The sequence below is a fragment of the Rhinolophus ferrumequinum genome, chromosome 8 (genome assembly GCF_004115265.2).
Source record: "Rhinolophus ferrumequinum isolate MPI-CBG mRhiFer1 chromosome 8, mRhiFer1_v1.p, whole genome shotgun sequence".
NCBI classification, from domain to species: Eukaryota; Metazoa; Chordata; class Mammalia; order Chiroptera; family Rhinolophidae; genus Rhinolophus; species Rhinolophus ferrumequinum.
In genome coordinates this window covers 82760906-82781985 of record NC_046291.1, presented here as the reverse complement: position 1 = coordinate 82781985, position 21080 = coordinate 82760906, and the positions used below count along the sequence as shown (strand labels likewise).

The window sequence follows — 21080 nt, the reverse complement described above, 5'->3', positions numbered from 1 at the left end:
TGCTCCCCTGCCCCCACTCCAGAGAATCCTCATCTTAACAAACCTTACCTCTATGCACCCAGTTGCTCAAGAAAGGAACTTGAGCATCGTATTTGTTTTCTCAGGCTTCCCCAGTCCAGTCACTCACCACGTCCTGCAGATTTTACCACGGATGCTGGCGTTGCTTGTGTGTTTCCTTAATATCCTGGAGTGCATGGACCACACTTGAAAAATTTTATCTTAGTTTTTTAAAACTGTCCATTTCAGATTTATTTACATCTTCAGGTTTGTGAAGACTTGTACTGCAGGAAGGAACAAATAATATATGGTAATGTTTGTCAAACCAATTAAGAATATAGAAGATGTTTAAAAATTAAACAATCACAGAGAAATAGGTGATAGGTCAAAGTGGTTACACACATGGACTCTAGAGCTTTGAAATCCTTGCCTCACCACTCACTAGTTTTGTGACCTTAGACAAGTTATTTAACCTGTGTCAGTTTTCTCAACTCTAAAATAAGGATACTTACGCTACTTGCCTCGTGTGCAAAGCTTAGAATATACCTGTCACATAATAGTAAACCTTTTGCAAGCATTAGCTCTTGGCCCTTTCATTGTTTTTGTTCCAGAATTAGAAGAATTTGTCCCTCTGCTGATAAATTTGTATCTATTGCTTATCAACAGCTCTTTTGTTTAATAGGGTATTGAAGATGAATATAGTTTTAAGATTTAAGTCACATAATTATCCTTATTCTCTGCCACTTAAGCTTATGTCCCAACAATTGATTATAGATTAATTCTCTGACTTTGTTATTTACTATACAAGTGATCCAGGTGTTGAATATCATGTATGATTGTAAAGCATTTTCTAAGCTGTTGTTTTGCATGTGTGGTGATGTCTCTATAATTGAGAAATGCATAATCAAATACTGCCTTGGTCCATAGACTTGGCAAAAGAATTACCTTTTATTTGTTTGTGGTTAGCGATTAGACGGCTGCATCACAATTGGTTACCTTCAGCCTCTCAGAAATCTGTTTTGTGTAACTCAGGGAGGTGATGATGAGCACCAGGGAAACTTGTACATATGTGCAAATGGACAGAAAACTGTTTTGCCAAAAAACAAAACAAGTGTTGATTACATTATGTGACCCACAACAGTGCAAGAAGAAGAATCAATTTCCCTTTACAGTATTTGGTTCTTCCAAAGTTGTTAGAAATGAGCAAAGAAGGAAGCAAGTGCCTCTCAGACATTGTATAGGGATGTGTGCAATAGGCTGCTCATCAGTGTGGCCAGAGGCCTGGCTGCTCCTGCGCTCAGAAGAGGGAAACCTGGAGGTAATAGACGCATGACTGCCTAGGGCTGGGTGGGGCTGTAGGGATTAAGAGATGATAGCCAAACAATGCAGGCTTTCTCTGTGTGATGAGGACATGTTCTAAAATTGATTCTGGTGGTCGTTACACAACTGTGAATATACTAAAAATTACTGAATTATACACTTTAAATGGGCAGATTATATGGTATGTGAATTAATGTCTCAAAGCTTATTAATGTTACCAAAAATAAATGTCAAGGAAGACTTAGAAACAATTGAAGACAGTGGTGGCCATCTTGCTACTGTCTCCCAATTTTCCTTCAAAAAATATAGAATAAGAAAAAAAGAAATCTATACAAAATTCGAAGACAGCATAATTTAAGAGAATTTAAGACTTCAAATAACTTTAAGTACAAGACAAAACTCACTAAATCCAGCGTGTGATTTCATTCCATTCCTACCTGCCACAAAACTTCGTGGCAAACAAAGGCCAAAAAACAGGAGTGGGCAAAACAAAGGGAAGCTAACTAAGCTTGATCTAAACACCAGAAAGACTAAGGCCACCGTGAAAATTCTAAAAGAAGACAAAAAGATCCAAATCTGAGTAGGGACTATAGGGAAGGGACTTGAAAATACACAAAGTAATTTGAAGAGGCACCTTTAAAACGTGTAGCTTCTAAAGGAGATACAAAGGTACATAAGGAAGGGAGAAGCACCCTTTGGCATTTGGGTGGTAAAGGGAGAATAAAGCAAAGGGAAGAAATTCAGAATCCAGCTAAACAAAGAGAACTGCAAAATTGCAGAATTAGTAACCAACTTCTCCCAAAACAAAACAATTGGCTGAAATAACTGAACTTTGCAATATTGACAGAAGAGGGCACCATTAAAATAGGAATTTGTAAAACATACTAATAAAATAGTGTTGAAATGAAAAGTTATAGCAGTAAACACATTTATCTGTAAAAATGAAAATAAAGCAATTAAATTTCCAGCTCAAAACAAAATCTGGAAAAACAACAGAGTAAATCTAAAGAGAACACAAGGAAGGAAATAATAAAGATAAGAGTAGAAATTAATGAGGTAGATAATAGAAAAACAGTAGACCTAATTAATCTATATTATGAATTTTAAACTATCAAAATAGACTAATTACTAGCTAAGTCACTCATGTAAAGGAATAAAGCACAAATATGCCAGATAATGAGGGTGAAAATAACCATTGAAAACAAATTTTTTTAAATTTTAAAAACCACAAGAGACTATATAACAGATCTCTCAGCAATTAATTTGAAAACCTAGAGGAATAATTTCCTAGGGAAATGCAGATTACAAAAATTGAGTTAGAAAATTTAAATAGACCAATTTCCATAGAAGACATAAAGAATGTTATTAAGAAATTACTCTACTAAAAAACATCAGCTAAAAAGCCAGATGGTTTCACAGAGGAATTCTACCAAACCTTCAAAGACCAGATAGTTCCACTGCTCTATAAAGTATTCCAGAGCATTGAAAATAAAAGATTCCTAATTCCTTATATGAAGCAAATATAGTATCGATACTTAAGCCTGATAAGAATAGCACAAAATGAAAAAACTACAAACCAATATTCTTTGTAAATATTGATACAAAAGTACTGAATAAAATAACATCATTGTTATTATTAAATAATAGGCCATGACCGTGTGAGACTTATTCCAGGAATGTGAGATGGTTCAGTATTAGGATATCCATTTAATATCATATTCCGTATTCATAGGTTTGGGAACAAAAATCTTTGATCTCCATAAAGAGCCCATAATAAAAATACACCCATTCACGATAAAAATAAAACACATACATATACACTCAAGAAAATAGAAATTGCAGAATTTTTCTTTTTTACTTCTTTTTTATTATTAGTTTCAGGTGTACAAAACAACATAATGATTAGATATTTACACCCCTCACAAAGTGATAATCCCAACAAGTTTGCTACCCATCTGACACCATACGTAGCTATTATAATACCATTGACTGAGTATATTCCCTATGCTGTACTTTACATTCTGTGACTATACATATATATGTGTGTGTATATATACATATATATGTGTATATATATTTATTTAATTATAGTTGACATTCAGTATTATTTTAAATTAGTTTCAGATGTACAGCACAGTGGTGTGGCACTTAGATAATATATGAAGTGATTCCCCCCAGTAAGTCTAGTACACCAGAATACTTTTGAAAAATAATTTTTAAAATCTGTACCTTAGTCCTAGAGCCAGAAAGCTTCCAGTATTTCCACAATATACAAAAACAAGGCAAGTCCCACTATCTCCACTAATACTCAACATTGTAATGGAGATATTAACTAATACAGTTAGATAAGACATTACAGTCATGAGAGTAAGTAAAGAAGTAAAACTATCTGTATTTGCAGATTATATGGTAGCATAGCTAGAAAACCCTTGAGGATCACTAATAAAATTAATGCAAACAATAAAAAGAATTCAGTAAGTTAGCAGGATATAAAATCAACTTAGAAAAATTAGCCTCGTATACACCAACAGTTAGCAGTTATAATGGTAGTGAAAACCCCACTTACAATAGCAACAAAGAACGTTAAATACTTAGGAATAAACTTTAGAAAAGATGTGCAAAAGCTATATATGGGTAACTTTTTTTTGGGGGGTGGGACTCAAAAAGGTAGACTTGAATAGGATGATTGAACATTATAAAGATGTCACTTCTCCTAAATGTCTAAATTTATTGCAATCCCAGTGAATATACCAAGAAACTTTTTAATGAAGTTAGACACACTAAGTTAAATGGAAAAACAAATACACAGGTATAGCCAGGAAGAAACTACAAGAAGAAAAACTGCCAGATGGGTCTACCGCTATGAGACATTAAAACATGTACAGTGGTCCCCATTATCTGCAGGTTACACATTCCAAGACGCCCAGTCAATGCCTGAAACCACCAATATAATACAAAACCCTATAAACTCTATGTTTTTTTCCTATACATATCTATCGTAAAGTTTAATTTATAAATTAGGCACAGTAAGAGATTGACACCAATTACTAATAAAATAGAATTATGACAATTATGAAAATATACTGAAGGTTAAGTGAATGTGGGCTCTCTCAAATACCTTACTATACTGTACATGCAGAGTGGATCTGCTAGATGATTCATACCTCCTGGGAAGGACAGAGCAGGACAGTGGGCAGTTTCATCATGCTGCTCAGAATGATGCGTGATTTAAAACTTATGAATTGTTTATTTTTGAAATTTTCCATTAAACATTTTCGGGCCACAGTTGACCATGGGTAACAGAAATCGAGGAAAGTGAAACTGAATAAGGGGAACTACGGTAATGTAAAACTTACACAATTAAAACAGTGTCTTACTGACTCCTGAATAAACAAATAGAACAAAGGAATAGAAAGCCCAGAAAACAAAGGTACAGGTGGAAACAATAAAGGTGGCATTCCAAATCACTGGGGCAGAGATGGACTTTTTAATAAGTGGTGCCAGGATACTTATATAGCCATTTGGAAAGAGATAAAATTAGATTCACATCTTGAACATGAATAAATTCAACATAAAAATGTGTACACACATGTTCATAGCATTAATCCTGATAGCCAAAAAGTAGAAACCAACCAAATGTCTATCAGCTAATAAATGGATAAACTAAATGTGGTATATCCATACCATGGAATATTATGGGGCAATAAAAAATGCTGATCCATACTGCAACATGGCAGAAACTTGAAAACATTACACTAAGTGAACGAAGGCAGTCACAGAAGGCCACATATTGTCTATTTATATGAAATGTCCATAACAGGCAAATTATAGCAACAGATAGTAGACGCCAGGGGCTGAGGGAGTTTGGGGTAGAGGAGAGTGACTGCTGAAAGGTACAGTATTTCTTTTTGGGGGTGATGAAATGTTCTAAAGTTGGTTGTGGTGGTCGTACAACTCTATAAATAAACTAAAAACTATTGACTTAGATTCTTAAAATGGTTGAAATGTGTGGTATGTGGATTATATATCAATAAAGCTGTTACCCCCAAAAAATTAATAAACTCCAAATGTATTAAGACTCTAAATGTTAGAGAAAGAGACACCATACAAGTACTAGAAGAAAACATAGGGTTTTGTTTTTCAACCTTGGAGTATGGAAAGACTTTCTCACTATGACTCAAAATCCAGAACCAGTATAAGGCTGGTAAATTTAACTACATAAAAATAAAATTTTGCATAGCAAAAAACACCATGAAAAAGTCAAAAGACAGCTGACAAAGTAGGAGAAAATATTTTCACATATACAGGTAACAGGCTGATATCCCTAATATATAAAGAACTCTTAATAATTAAAAGAACCAAGAGGAAAAAAGACAAAGGACCAAAGACGTGATAGACAAATGGGGGGAAATTAATGGACAACTGACAAATGTAAATATGACTCTTAAATCTAAAAACAAAAGCATAAAAAACCCTCATAATTAGAGATACACAGATTAAGACAACATTGAGATAATATTTCTTATCTGTCAGGTCGGCAAAACTTAAAAAAGAATGACAGCACCTTGTGAGATTATTGAGAAGTGAGTAGCCACCCTTATACACTGCTGGTGGAAATGCAGACTGTCATAGCCCTTCTTCTGGAGGGCAGTTCCTAATAAATCTACATATGCACGTTTGACCCAGCAATCACGCTTCTAAGAATCTTCTCTAAAGGCTCCCTTCTGTATCACAAATTTATTCATTTTAGGAGTGTTTATGATTGCAAAATATTGAAATGCACATACAGGAGAATGAATGAATATGGTACAACCACACAACAGAGTATTATGCAGCTGTAAGAAAGAATAAGGAAGATCTCTGAACTATTATGGTGCGATTAACTGAAGAGAGGAAAAAATACAGGAATGAAAAAACGAACTAATGAAATTGGTTTCCTACAGGGAATGGGTAGGAAGGTGGTAAAAAGATTGGAGATGGGGGAAGAGGAAGGTAGATGATGGTAAACGGGATCAAATATATGGTAATGGAAGGAAAACTGACTCTGGGTGGTGAACACACAATGTGATATATAGAAGATGTATTACAGAATTGTATGCTTGAAACCTATGTAACTTTACTAACAGTTGTCACCCCAATAAACTTTAATTTAAAAAAAAAGAAAAAGATTGGGGGTGGTAGTAATGAAATAGGATGAGAGGGGAGCAACACTTCTCCCGCTATAATTTTTTGTATAACTCTGACTCTTAGAACTCTGGTAATTTATCACATACCCTCCAAAAATACATAAAAATCAATCTGAATGTGTGTGTGTTTGGGGCAAGGGGGATTTCAAAATGGAATACAAACAATAACAAGTGAACCTAACTGTGTTACAAATGAGTAATAGAATCACACTGACTCGAATGGGAAAGAAAAGGAACTATGGAAAACAGTATTTTGAGTATGTATTCCAAAGACTAAAGACGAACAGATATTGGACTCTGTGTGGTAAATGTGTTTTTCACAGAGGTATTTCTTAAAGAATGCTGAAACTGTCTTTTGTGTATACTGAGATTGAACAAATACGTGAATATATTATACATAAGAAAAGCATGATTTCTTGCTGTTGGGTAAGCAGTTACAGATAAAGGAATATGCTAGAATGAACCTCGTTTTTGGAGTTGGAGGTATCCCTATTTTTAACATATATGCAGGTGCAGACATATAGAAAGAAACATAGATGTGTGAATGTGTATGTCCTAGGGACAAAGAGCAGTGAGACCCTCGTCACAATGAGCACGTGAGTACCCAGATCTTCTCTAAAGATTCTCCAGAAAAAGGAACCACGGATCCTTGAAGAAATGGTTGAGTCTGAGGCTGGGGCAGGGAAAATACAGTATGAACCTGGAACATCATGTAGTACCAGAAAGTAATTTTGAAAACGAAAATATTGGATTGTAACACACAGAATAAAATATATATACAGACATTCATACATATAAATAAATACCTAAATAGGGAGAAGAGACAGTGCTGTCTTACAATGGAACTCTAGTTAGTATAGGAAAAAAGAGAGAAATGAAAATCACAATTAGGCAGCACTGTAATAATTACTGCACGCGAGAACTATCAGTGTTTGCTAAAATTAGCAAAATTATGACAAAAGATATTTTCATAGTCATAAAATACCTCCCCATAAGATACTTATTAATTACAAAGGGGAAAATAGTAGTAGTATTCTGACTGAAAAATAAAAATAGGCCACAGGAAATGAATTTTTTATGTTTTTGTAATTTAATGTTCAGTGAAACTAGCAGAATTTTATGGGAATGAGGAAATTTCCAGGGTTGAAGTGCCTTGGTCCCTGGTCTATCGCCTTGTGTCACTAACCCAGAATACCATTTGGGGTGACTAGCTTACTCAAACCAAGGAGTGAATTGGTGGTGGGGGTGCAGAAACTCACATTGTTAAGCAGGGAGTTGTGGCAAGAACCCTCCTTTAGCTAGATAATGTCCTCTGCATCCTATTGTATATACTTCAAAGAGATATTTTTACTTCAAATTACCGAGTTTTCAAAACCCCCCCTTCATAGCATTGTTGAAAAGAAAAAAGAAATAATCTGAATAAAAGTATAGTTTAGATGTTAAATTCCTAATAAATAAAAAATGCTGTAGTAAATATAGAAACGATCTCTCTCTCTAGTGTGTTTTTATTACACCCCCCAAAATTTAACATTCATAAAATAGTGTATAATATAATATACTAACCATAAGTTCCCCCACTTGCTCTAAATATCTTTAACAGCTTTTCGAAAAACCAGAATCTGGTCAAATATTAACACTTTGTATTTGTTGTCATGTGTCTCTAGTCTTTTATAATTTTGCCTATTTTTTCTTTCATAATATTGATATTTGAAGAGTTCAAGCTAGCTGTCCTATAGAATGGTGCACAGTCCAAATTTGTTGTGTTGTTTCCTTATGGTTAGATTGAGATTAAATGTTTTCAGAGGAGTACTACATAAGTGATATTTTTAGTCCATTACTGCATTATATCAGGAAGCATATAATGTTAGCCTGTCATACTGATGATGTTACATTTGGTCCCTCGGTTAAGGTAGAGTCTTCTGGTTATAAACATACCTTTTTCTTTTTGAAATTAAAGTTATCAGTAATCAAAGAACATCTTGTTCAGTAACAGTCTTTCATCCAGTAGGTTCTCGTCATCTAGTCATGATCCTTGCCAGAATCTGGTACTACCTTAGTGGTTGCAAAATACTGATTTTCTACTTCTAAGAAAATGTCAAATGTCTAAAAAATTTAGTTCCTATAAGATGGCCCTTGGTAATGGTAATCGTTTACTCTTTCTTATTTAGAATGTCTTAGGTCAGGGGTGTCCCAACTGCGGCCCATTTTTTTATTGGCCCCCATTTTTTATTGGCCCGCAGCAAATTCCAAAAATATATTTAGTTCACTTAAATAAACCAGGTGAGGCAATACGTACTTCACCTCGAGTGAGTGGCCCGGCTGTTTGTGTATTTTACCGCATATGGCCCTTGGTGAAAAATGTTGAAGAAAGTTTGGACACTCCTGTCTTAGGTAGAATGTAAGACAGTTGTGTTCAAATGTTTTTTTCACCTTTAGAGGTTGAGCACTCAAAAAGTCACGGCAGAGCTAAGGCACCCAAAAACTTAGAAAGTTCATCAGCAGTGTCAGTAATTAGACTTAGACAATCAAATTTATGTTATTAGTCCCAGAGTTGCCCCAATTCCTGTAATTCAGTTTGGAATAACCCTTAACCTTTTAACTACAGTTCAATACTTCTGTTTTTGCCGATGAAGTTGCTGAGCATTTTAAGAAATACAGTGCGCAATTTGAGATGCAAGCACAAAACTAATCTGTTTAATTTATATTTTCTCTTTTTGAGAGTTTATTCGTTCCAAGTTTTTTCTATTACCTGACTTTGGTAGCATGTTTTAAGCACAGTACCAAGACATCATAAGAAATCTTTTGAAATCTGTTTTACTATTTGAATTGAACACTTACAGGATACAGACATAAAGCTAATTTATGTGATTAATGGTTTAGTATCCAAAAATAATATTGAATGTTCTTTGTCTTATTAGCTAGTTATAAATTGTTCCTAAATTAACGGTTCATTAAGAGTTCATAGTAGAATTCACTATTAACAGCTAAGTTCTTGCCCTTCGGAATTAGAGGGGTGCTTCTACTTTACAGTAGTAAAACTACATTTTAAAATATTTTCATTATGATTTTTCACTAATTCAGAATTCACTTGAATTCTGAATTAAAACTCAAACAGAAATAGAATCATTTGAAATATTATCATCCATGTGTACAAATGGATTTATCCTGATCTTTCTGGCTTGTAGTATATTTTAATTTTTGTTGCAATGAAAGTGCATTCCTTCATTATTCTGCATTTCAGTTTGTCCATTCTGCATTTTAATTTGTCCATCATAATAAGAACTCTTATTATTACAGTTTTTAAAGAAAGCTGCTTTGAGTACGTTTATCATAAGTAACATTTTATCTGAGAAAAAAATCATTTAATAGAAGTACCAACCATTTCTGGAAAAGTCAGGGTCTTAAATATTTGTTTTTGGGTGGTCAGGCTGGTATTTGATTTTCACCTCTTACAAGTATCTGGGTACCAAAAAGTACAGGGCGTGGTAAAGGACTGTAACACTAGAAAAATAGGTATTTTGGGAAACTTGAATGTGAAAGGTCTCAGACAAGAGTCACTGATAGTTGCTGTCTTACCACCCTGTTTGAATAGTCAGGGGAGGTTTTGCAGATTTATATCTATTATTAACTTAAATCTATTTATAGGGCTGAAATAGGACCTGTTTTTGAAAAAGCAGTAACATATTTTCAAATTATAAAGTCAGTGTCTTGTTTTGCTGTTTGCTAAGCTGATAATACAGAGCACTGCTGATCTTTTTAAGGTGTAGTGTTATATAAACTGTAAGACTTAACCTTTTAGGGGCCAAGAAAAGTAGTAATTCTGGTTAGTGGTATACACTGATTCTGCAGATAGTCCAGGTAATGAATGTATGACCCTTGTCGGATAGGATCGTTACAGCATTCCTGTATGCTTATGGGAAGCATGATCTTTGTTTCACAGATTGGGAAAAGGACACGTGGTTTACGCAGCTATCACAGAAATTAATGAGTAGATTTTTTTAAAAAACACACTTATCTACTTATTCAGTGTTTTACTCAAGAGGCACAATTTGTTTTCTGTTTTATTTTGTCTATATTCTCATAGTTACTGAAAGTTGAGTTTTTTTAATTTGGGTTTCGGTTGATTCCTTTCCTTGTAAATTCCCCACTTGAGCAGATAAAGACAACAAGCATCTGACACGAGGCAGAATTGTCCTCTGATCCCAATTCTGTTGCTATCTCCATCTGTTGGTATGAAGAAGTAATGCTCTTGCCAGAATAAGCAAGCTCATTTTCATTTTAGCAAAACCAAATTAAGAAATAAGGAATTATGTTCTTAATTCATTTTCTTTCTTTGTGGCAATTAAGTCAGTTTGAAGATGCAAAACTATCATGGGATGTCAGCTTTGGTAGACACATGGTATTTGGGGTTTGGGGGTTTTTTTTAGGCTTTTTGTTAGTGATATTAAAGTGTCAAAGAGAGTTATTAAAAATCTGATACATTAACCATACCTAGATTCCATACATCACATTCTTTAGGGAATTCGAGGAAAATATCATCTGAACTTTTTCATCGATGTCAGGTGAGGCATCAATCAATATGCAACAAAATTTTAATAGCGAGAAGTCTCAAAAATCCTGAGAGTCTTTGCACATTCAGTTTCATGGGTTTTTTGCATCATTGCTGCTGAATTGCTAATGAAGAGCTCAACACAGCTTCTGATGCATTTCAGAGATTCCGGGTGGTGACTGGCTAGAGTGTTACTGACATCACAACATACAGCTGTTGACTTTCTATTGTCTGTGAGTCCTCTCGGCAAGTGCCTTCCGCTTACACTGCCCTCACAGCGCAGCGCAGCGCAGCGCTCCCCCAATGTCTGACTGAGCAGCTGGCTGTGCGTGCAGCGAGCTCTGGAGGAGCAATGCCGAGCATCAGCTTACAGATGCTATGGAAAGTACGTTTTCATTCACTCTGTATGATGAAGCAAATACCAATCCAATGAAGGTATGTGACTCTTAATTCATTTGCTAAATGTGTGCAAAAGGTAGCCAAATATATGAACAGTTATTTATGTTCACGTAGTACCTAATTTTTGTCAGGGGCATGTGTGGTAAAATTCGTACCATGTCCAAGGATTTTGTTTATTTTTGCAAAGATATATTTGTTTAGGTTGATAAGAATAGGAGTAGGAGTCATTTACTTCTTAGCTATAGTACAAGTTTCTTCTCCCCTACCCCCAAAATTTGGGATACTCTTTGTACCTTATGGATAGAACGGTTTACGTGTATGCTCATTGGTATTTGTGTATAGCAGAACAGTCAGTTGGAAAAATGACTTCTGTTTCAGGTTCATCTTAAAATAGACACGCTGTATGGCTTGTCTGATGTTAAAATTTTCATTGCGGAACAAATAGAGTGCGCAAGTCTTTTTTTGGAAATTAAGAAACTAAGAACTTTCAAAAATTGATTATAATTTTTTGTACCCTTTTTAGGGGCAAGAGGTAGAATATTTTTTTAAGTGCTTATAACAGCAAAACCTAGGTCTGTCATTGCTGATTAAATGCCATACTGCAAAAGAGAGCAAATGCTAATCAACTGTAATTTTTTAGAACTATCTGATTTCTAATTTTTAATATCTGACATTTACTTTGATATTTTATGATTTTTCAAAACTGAAATCTCACCATAGAGGTAATAATACTGAGTAACTAAAATATGTCCATTAGTGTGTAACTGACTTCTTTGAAAGGTTTCTTTTTTTAAAGTTTTGCTTGCTTTTTACCTGGAATTAGCCAAAATTTTAATAGTGTATGGAATTGCTGTGATACTTTCAATTCTCCCTTCCCTATATGAAGCCACTGTTTTGATTTTGAGAAATAACTCATCTCTTTTTTGGAGAGCATTGGAGGAAAAATCACTAAATGACCTTTTATCATTGCTGAATATCATTACTCCTCTTTTGTTTCTTTCTGATTCGCAACTGTGTAATTAGGATCATGAAAATATTAATAGCTAGTATTAAAATTAGGGTCTTTTATCAGATACATTATTTCAACCTAATGCCAGGAGAATTTCATCATCATTTCTTTTTGAAGCTCCAGGTTTTCTTTGAAGTTTTATGGTTGAGAACTACAAAAGAAAAAAAATTAAAAAGAGCACATATTCTCAATTCTTGCCTGCAACTGGTTTTGTCTATCCTGTGTCCCATTTCACTTTTCTCTTTTTAATAGTCTTTCCTTTTACATTTCTTTGGGTTTCTATTTGTGGCTCTCTCTGCCACCCCCGTCCTGTGTGTTTGTGTGTGTGTGTGTGTGTGTGTGTGTGTGTGTTTCTGAGTGTTTGTTCTCCTTCTGTCTTCTTTCCCTCACCACCCTCCCCCGACGCATTGGTCTTTCCTACTTTGGTCTCAATCTCACTGCTTTCTGTCCATCTCTACCTAGTGTCTCAGAGTCTCTTCCTCTCTGACTGAATCAGTCTCTCCCTAAATGTGTGTGTCTGCCTGTCTTCCTTTTCTGCTCGTCTGACTCTCTCCTCTCCCTGGTGTCTCCCTCTTCTGTAGCTGTCTCTGTATCTGCCTCTGTCTCTCCCCTTTCTCCCTCTCTCTGTCTCTCTCTGTCTCTTCCTCTCCCTTTGTCTCTGGTTCTTGATGTCCCTTCCTCCTCCTTTCTTTCGTTCCTCCCTACCTCCTCCTCCTTCCTCTCACTCTTTTTTTTAATCTGCTGTGCCTCTCTTTCTTCCTACCTCTCTGTTCCTATTTGTGTCTCTCCCAGTCACACTCACTGCTGTTCTTCTATCACACAGTCTTTCTGCCTCCCTCCATCCGTCCCTCCTGGCATTTTGCTCCCTTTTCTACCCCAGCCCCAGGTCTTTCTCTCTCCTGTCCAAGCTTTATTCACACACATCCAAATTTTCATTGTCGTATGGATTTTCAGTTTTCATTGGAACTAGATCTACACTTGACTTTAATTTTGGGGGGGTTAATTAATAGCAGTTACAGGTTGCATTTTGATTTATGTTAAACTCTGCACTTTATAAAAGAAACTATTGGGTAAATGATTGTATTTTAAATAGAATTTACCATTTGCTCGATTTCTTTAGTTTTTATAAAGTTATCTTTCAAGCCTTACAAGTGGATTGAAATGATCACATATTGAAATCGTCATGTAAAGTGATGTATTATCTTCCAAACATACACATTTTAGATTGTTAAAAGGAATTCTGTTTCTCTTAATGATTTTTGTATCTTAAGGGTTTTTTATAGCAGTTGTAAAATTTTAACTTATTATGATATTTAAGACAATATCCCACTTCTTACTTGTGTTCCAGGTTATGGGTAAATCTTTAATATTTTTATAGCTAGAATGGCTTTTTTTTAATATACCATTCTGTATTTTCCAAGTGTATTACAGTGGATATATGTTGGGATTTTTTTTCTTTCATTTTTAACTTTTTATTTTGAAATAATTATAAATTCAGAGGAAGTAGTAAAACTAGTACAGAGAGGTCCCATATGTGTTTTTAAAAGATTTTCAACATTTTAAAAATGTTTTCCTCAAGATTTTGTGTCTCTTATCGTAGTATTTAAAATAGTCTGAAGAACAAAAACTTACTCAGCATTTACCTCTTTACATATTCAGAAACCTAGCAACCACCATCATATTGTTTTTATTTTGTTCTGTAAAGCAGATTAAGATAGCAATCTGATAAAGGCATAGTATATCTTAATGGCACTGTGGTTTTGTGATAACTAGCATAGAACTGGTAGGGAAGAAAACTAAATTTACAGTTATGTTATATATGTTTAAGAAGCAAAGACAGATGTGTAAGATGATAATTTTTTCAGAGCTGAGTTAAATATCATTTTCATGGATAACTCTCTCTCCTCTGAAATTACACAGCATTTCTCATTTCTGCATTTCTTTTGGTGCCTCTACTGCTTGTGTAGTTCTCTTTCCCACTATAATCAGACTCCTGGTTGTATGGGGCATGTGGTGGGGGTGAAATAGACCAAAAAAAAAAAAATCATTGTCTCTGTAAATCTTTTTTGTCACACCTCCATAGCTGACCAACCCCCATTGTGATTTATATATGATATCCTTAATAAAGTTAATACAATGATTTTTATTTTTTCAAACTAAGTTCTTCCAAGTCTTAGAGTTCCAAAGATGTACTTTAGTAACTAGAGAAAAGCCTGAAGCCCAGTTGCTATCTCTTAATCCACCCTCACCTGCTCACTTGACCCAGAGTAAGTTAGTGTAAAAAAAAAAAATAAAATCTGTAAACACACACACACACACAGACACACACACCAAGTCATCCCTCAGTATCTGCAGATTAGTTCCAGAACCCCTCTCAGAGACCAAACTCCAAGAATGCTCAAGTCCCTCTAATAGAACGGCGTAGTTCTCCCATATACTGTAAGTCATCTCTAGATTACTTCTAATACCTCATGTAAATGCTATGTGATACTCGTTAACTGTATTGTTAGGGGATAATGACAAGAAAAATGTCTACATGTTCAGTACAGATGACCATCGTAGGCCTAAATGCAGAGTACACGTCAGCAACAACATGATTTTTAATATTTTCCATTTGTGATTTGTTGAATCCACAGATGCAGAACCTATGGATATGGGTTCATATATGTGATAATACATACTATATATTATTATACTACATATATGTTGTGCACACATTTACATACATATATAGGGTTCTTGGTTCTCAGAGCCTTCACATTACTCCTAGTTAATAACTCTCATTTTATATTTTATATATAGCAGGCATATAAAAGTTATATATAACATGTAATATTTATATATAGCATGCATGTATAAAAACGTAAAACAAGTGTTGCTAACTAGAATTCATGTATAGGCATCTGGAGAACTAAGAAATCCCCAAAACCACATGCAAAATTGTCTGTGAACATATACATATATGAGTGCTGCGTTTACTCAATCTACTGTATTGATTTGACATATTTTCTCTTTTCCTTTATTTCCAGTGCTTAGAAGTGTATATGATTTCCTCCTGCAACAGCAGGCACTTCCACAAAACTACATGCAGCTTTTTTCAAGTAGTGTGAACATATGCAATGACTGATTACCGAGCACATCTGATGCCATACTGTACGATCACCAGAGAGAGACAGCAGTACTCAGTGCTTTCAAAGTACTAACTAAACCACAACTTCTTTTAACAGGTAGAGAATGAATGACAACAAAAGTTGAAGACTGTAATTTCCCCACTAAGCTCCAAAGAGACAATTGTGCAGAAAACCAAAGAAATATATTAAGTATTAATAACCACTAAAACAATTTGATTTGATGTGATGGACATAGCTAGGAAATAAAGAAAGCCATTAAAAAATCAAATCTGAAATAGACTAGACTCTGAATTTATTCGTTTTGTGCAAAGCTATAGGAAATTGAACCAGTTAAATTCGACAGAGCCTTGGGTAGTTGAAAGAGAAGTTATATCTGCTCCCTCTACAAGTACAGTGTATAGTGTGAATTTCTAGAGACCATGAGGTTCTCAGTGGTGGTCACTCATTCCTGGCAGGAGCGTCTTCGAGCTATGAAAGTGTTTGCACACATCCTTTTATAGAGCATGAAGGTAGGTGATGGCAACTGAAAGACAGCACCTGTTCTACCTCAAGCTGTTTTTAAGCTATTTTTACTGACCATGAAATGCTCTCTAACTGAAAGAATAAAACATTTTTTGAGCCTTTTTCCCTGAACATAATCCCCAGGTGCTTTCTTGAAAGAGAGTTGTGATCCTTTGTTAGAAAGAATGTAGTGGGCAATTCAAGAAGTGACGGATGGCACATTAGTTCTAAAACAGAATGTCCATTGTAACCTAAATTAAAATCCAACAAAGGAAGCGGATTTTTGTCATAGAAGGAAGTGGGTCATGTTAGATTCAAATGCTAGAGAATATGAAGTTTCACATGCTGATGAAACACATTAAGCCATCAAAGAACCTTTGGGCGGATTAGATAAATGTGCCAGGAGCCCAGCATGAGTTTTGCTAAGATTCTTTGATGACAGAGCTTACTACTTGTAAGGCCCTCAAAGAATTTTCATTGTGATCCTATGATAATAGAATGCTAGTCATGGGTAAAAAGTACACAGAGATCAATTCATTTAGTTACATTAGTAGTACAGATAAAAAAAAAAAATCAAGTGAAATAGAATTTTGAAGGAGTAAAGAGAACACCGCATCGGAGTCTAGCTGAAATACCTATAAAGGCAAGGATTCCTGCAGGATGGCCGAGCACTTGCCACAGTCTGTGTAAAGCATATGCCTTCTTATTGTTGACATTAGGATTGACTGAATAAAGAAACTGGGATTATGCTCACGACGTTCACTTTCATTCACGAACTATAAACTACATACATTATCACGCTTATCGTCATGATATGGACCAAGCCCCAAATGCATTAGTAAAGAATGTCATGTATGAGACTAGACCGCAAAGGATGGGTGATGGCAGTGACCTCTGATGCCACGTGACCCAGAGCTAGGGCAGACCTCCCAGCTTCAGGGCACAGGCCTCCACAAGCCTGCCCTCACTTCAGACCAGCTGGCTACAAAGTGGAAGGTTCCCATTTCCCCCTCAGGTTTCATCATTCACTAGAACAACCTTACAGAGCTCAGGAAGGTCCTGTCCTTATGATTCCAGTTTTATTATGAAGGATACAAATCAGACCAGCCCAAAGGAGAGACACCACAGGGCAAGGTCTGGGAGGGTTCCAAATGCAGAGCTTCCCCCTGTGGAGCGAGGGTGTGTTAGTCCCCCAGTACCATGAGACGTGACTACGTGCAGGATAGTGCTGCCCGGGGATGCTCACCCAGGCCTCAGCATTCAGACTTGTTACTGGGGTTCATTCCATAGGCGCGATTGATGAAATCAGTGGCTGTGCAGTTGCATTCACTCCTGCCTTCCTTCCCTTCCCAGAGGTCATGCTGATATCACCTGGCTCAAAGCCCCAGCTTTCTAATCACGGGGTTAGTCTCCCTGGTGTGGCCGGTCCCCATCTGGACTTACCTCAGCAGCCTCCACTGTCAGGCCCAGTGCCAATAACAGAGATACTCCATCACTCCAGGAATTCCAAGGAGTTAGAAGCTTCCTCCCAGGAACCTGGGACAAAGGCCAGCTGAACTCTATTACACAGAATTTATTCTCTAACTGTTGATAGTGTCTTTGGTGTTCTGTATTAGGGAAATAATTTACTTTTCTGGTTCTCGTTCTTTATAAGGGATAACTCTGCGGTCACCTAAATAAATAGGTGTTTCTCCCTCTAACCAGTTCCCCCACAGCCCGTTTCACAGCATCTCCAAGTCGATGATATACTACACAAAGAATGACTTATCATCAATTAAAACTCAATATGGAACAAAAGTCTATATTTTTTCTTCTTACATGCCTTTTATCTAAAGTTCTCTCATATGCTCCTTATCTTTGTTGCATTTCCAGCAATCTAAAACTTTGAATGTTCTTTGTTTATTCCCAAAGCATGATCAGATGGTAAGACCATCCTTTTCACTTCCGTATTGTCTTTAAGAGACATCTTATTACAGCCCGGTTTATTTCAGTCCTGCATTTAACACATAAATAGGAAGCTCCCAGGATAATGCTTGACTATGATAGGTTTAGAGTTAAGGCAAAATTCTTTTTTCCCTCCCTAGCACTATCTTAGGAGGTACTTAATAAAGCCTTCAGGTACAGAGGCATATGAATGGCCCTGACTTTGTTGCGTTGTCTCTTGCCTCCATCTGCCAGTATCTAATGCCTTCAGCATCTCACCAGGTTACCCCAGGCTTCTCCAAGGTCTCGCCCACAGGCTCACGAACAGCACTTGCGTGCTCTTGCAGTTTCATCCTTCTCCGGCCCATTGCCACTCTTGCTCGTGCTTGCCATAAACTTGCTCATGTCGCTGCCGAAGGCTCTATCTCCTACAGCTCCCAACATCACGGATCTTCAGGGCACCACATCCCTAGAATCTCACACGCTAAGCTTCATCACCTGGACACCGTGAGCGATGTGTCTGCCACTTCTCTCCCCGGCTTTGGTTCTCTAACAAGAACCTTTAGCTTCTGTTTTGGCTCAAACTGGGACCCCTGCTACATAAAGATATCTGTAGAGTTCTTTTAGTACTCTAGCATTCCTAATGTCCACATTTTTACATCTTGCCTTGGCGTTATTAGGCTTTTAAAGCCCTGTACCACACGATGATGTACAGTCAGCTCTGGAAATGGCTATGAAAGGACATTTCGCCTGTTCTATAGGCAAGTCGTACCTGAGCTGCGTCATTTCAGTCACTGCCCCTGCGCTGACCTCAGTTAAAGGAATGCAGAAACCTTCAGCCTTGTGACCGAAGGACGGGGCCAGCACAGCCGTGGGTGTTGGTGGCCTCAGTGACCCTCCCCTGAGAGACTTACCCACGTGTTTGTCCTCCCCCATTGAGCTCGCCGAAGCCCATAGCCATCCGGCTTCCTCACTTTGGCGGATAATGTTCTGGGTAAAATGAAATATAAAAAGTTGATTCAATATGAATTGCCTGTTTCTTGCCACGGTCCCTTCAGTTTCTGAGGACAATAAACATTTTAAAGGCCTATCGCTCCATTTGTCTTCTGACCCCATTTTCTCATTTCCTTGCACTTCAGACGTGCCTTCTCATCCACGTCCTTTTTTCATCTTAAACCTCCAGCCTCTCTTCGTCCTTTCTCTGCTGACTTCCCTTTGGCCTGTGCACTTCCCCCCGACAGTCTTCCCCTAAGCTGGATCTCCTGCTAGCCTTGTTGCCAAATCCAGTGGACTCTTTGGTCTTCTACCTCCCTGCTCATCTCTTAGGGTTTGGTGTCCGTGGGGATTCTGTCCCAAACCCACTTTTCTTCCTCTCACTCCTGGGCAACTTCATCTATGTTGATAATTCAAAGCTTCCATCTGTACAGTGATTCCACCCAAATAAATAGCATCAGCTCTGCCTTCTCTCCTTAACTCCAGGTTATCCAGCTCCCTATTAGATTTCTCCTCCTGAATGACGTGAAGGCACCTGGAATTTACTGTGTACAAAACTGAGATCATTGTCTGCGCTGAATCTTTTTTTCCTCCCAGTATGTTTCCTGTGTTAGTGGGTAGCAGGTACCACCTGCGCCTTCACTGTCCTGTCATAACTATTCCAGTCGTCACAGCCCTAACCTTTTCCCCCGACCACCCCTGTATCTAGTTGGCTTCCCCCAATTAGTTACTTTCTGCGATATTTACCTCTTCATTTCTAGTGGCTGTACATCAAGGTAGTGGCTAATGCAGCGAGGGCTCTGGAGACAGACCATCCGAGTTCAAATCCTAACTCTGCTAGTTACTATTCTTGCAATCTTGGGCAAGCTGCTTAATCTTTCTCTGCGTCAGTTTCCTCAGTAGTAAAATGGGAATAATACCTTGTTTCCCCGAAAATAAGACCAGGTCTTGTATTAATTTTTGCTCCAAAAGACACATTAGGGCGTGTTTTCAGGGGGTGTCTTATTAATTTTTTCATGTACAACAATTTACATTTATTCAAATACAGTCATGTCATCTTCTTCTGGAACATCGTCATAATGTACTAAATGCGTCCATCTGGCTGAGGATCTTAACTGGGGCTTATTTTCGGGGAAACACAGTAAGAGCACCTGACCGATAGGGTGGTTACGAGGATTAAATGAATTAATACAGTGAAAGCGTTGGGAATAGTGTTTACTGAATAATAAGTAGCTATTTAAGAGTTTGCCATTAAGATTACTGATTTTAAAGGACACGTCATAATCAGTAATTATCGTGTATGTTTTGTCTGCAGTTGAATGTAAGTACCTGAGTGCTGGGATCCTGTCTGCCTGCTTCACTGCTGTGGTCTCAGTACGTGGGGCACACAGTGTCCAATCACAAGGTTAGAATAAATGAATGAATGAAATCTCTTTCTTCCTTTTCAGCCTTTACCTCTTACTCCTCTATCTAGACTCACTTTCCATCATAACTCTCATTGATTTTACCTGCTGGAACAGAATCTTATCTATATGGTAGCTAAAATAATTCTCCATGATTTCTCTTAAAATAAGTTCCTCTATTATTCAGGCTTTCATGTCCCTCAGAGATCAAGACTAAACTACTAACCTTAGCTTTAAATATATCCACCCTTTGATGTTATTCTGTTGTTTTTAGAGCATTTTTAGTGAAAAACGTCAAGACCAGGAAAAGCATTAGATAGACATTCATTACTTACTAAGAATTAGCAGATGCTAACCTTTTCTTATATTTGCTACAGGTCTTTTTTTTTAAGAAAAAAGAAATAATAAAGTCATCACTGAATTCTCTTTTTTATCTCATCTGAAACCCTTTCCCTCTCTAGAGAGAATTACTAATATGAAATAGGTATATACCCTTCCTATCCATGCTTGCATAGATTTTAAATTTTCACGTGAATTGCATCGTATTGTAGAAATCATTCTGCTTTTTCACTAAGCATTCTAACATTCTTTTGGGGACCTGTGTTGACACAGCTTCAGTTCATTCGTTTTAATTGTTTTATCATACTGTGCAATATGAGCACACAACAG

General features: G+C 36.7%; 1 protein-coding gene across 15 annotated transcripts in view; it reads left to right on the top strand.

Annotated features, from left to right (window-relative positions):
* The window catches only part of R3HDM1 (R3H domain containing 1), a 169811-nt gene that overhangs the window by 32993 nt on the left and 115738 nt on the right, over nt 1-21080 (top strand). For 6 of the 15 annotated variants that reach the window (XM_033112146.1, XM_033112144.1, XM_033112145.1 and 3 more), the window contains exon 2: nt 20324-20413. The exons of 5 other annotated variants lie outside the window; for them this stretch is intronic. The gene's annotated coding sequence lies outside the window, so the exon portion shown is untranslated. Of the gene's footprint in view, nt 1-11261; nt 11488-15489; nt 15688-20323; nt 20414-21080 lie in introns of those variants that run through there. 4 more of the 15 variants (XM_033112137.1, XM_033112139.1, XM_033112142.1 and 1 more) reach the window with 4 other exon arrangements.